The following is a 1214-nucleotide window of genomic DNA, read 5'->3' as shown; positions in this document are numbered from 1 at the left end:
ACGTATTTTTGGACTGATGCGACTTATACTCAGGTGCGACTTATAGTCCGAAAAATACGGTAAATGAAAAGAAACGCAACCCGGGATTTTTTCACGCTACTTTAAAAAAAAGAAGCCCAAAGTTGCGTATAATACGCAGACTTGGCAACTATGGTGCATATGCGTTGCGTTTTTTTTAGGCACCCATGTTAATGGATTAGAGCGTTCACACTGCACGCCAGGAGTGGTGCCTGCAGCAGTGCAGCGTACCGAGTCTATTTTTGCTGTGCTGCACGCGCTGAATTAAAGTGACAGCCCATTGTTTGTGCTAAAAGTTAACATGGATTGACATGGAAATGCAGTAATTTCACAATAAATTGATCCAATTAAAGGCACAGTCAACACGTGGTTTTTTGGCTATTTTTAAAACAAGACAAAAGGGCACATTTAGATAAACAAGGCAACAATATATGCACTTTTATGGAGGCAGAAAAACATAGTTCTTTATGACCGGTGGGATTGCTTGCAATAAAGATTTAAATGCAAAAGGCACACGAGTCGACTGTTTCTGTCAGTGGTGAGTTTTAATTTTAAATGTTTGTGATAGCCTAACAAGAAAAGGCTAAATGTTGTGTTTAAATGTGTTGCCACCTGCTTGAGCAACTTATTATACAAACCTAGAAGTCAAATGCATTAATAATAGGGTACCTTGTTTATATTTGTGTTTAAACTAATGTCTATGAAAAATTGTTACTGTACTGTGTTAGAGTATCACAATGCTGAAAAAGCTTTTTTAATTAATTTTTTACATGATATTAAATCAAAATAATGGACAAATGTTGTGTTTGATGTAAAAAGCGTTTTCACGCGTCCTGTGTGATAGCGTTGTAGTACATTTAACAAGACTGACTTACTACAGGTGAAAGTTTACCAATATCACCCTTACTGTATAAACACTACATAATTAATCTTAAAAAAAAAACAATTACTGTAATTTACAAACGTACTACAACCTTTGTAGCATGAAAAAAAACCCTTTGGTCAATTACAGTAATTGTTTTCGAAGATTAATTATGTACTGTATGTACAGTAAGGGTGATATCGGCAAACTTTCACCTGTAATAAGTCAGTCTTGTAACTACAAATGAACTACAACCTTTGGAACATAAAAAAGCCCTTTTGAAGTACAGTAATTGTTTTCTAAGAATAATTATGTACTGTACAGTAGGTGGCCA

Source organism: Cyprinus carpio, chromosome B19 (assembly GCF_018340385.1).
Source record: "Cyprinus carpio isolate SPL01 chromosome B19, ASM1834038v1, whole genome shotgun sequence".
Lineage (NCBI taxonomy): Eukaryota > Metazoa > Chordata > Actinopteri > Cypriniformes > Cyprinidae > Cyprinus > Cyprinus carpio.
This window is presented reverse-complemented; position numbering follows the sequence as displayed.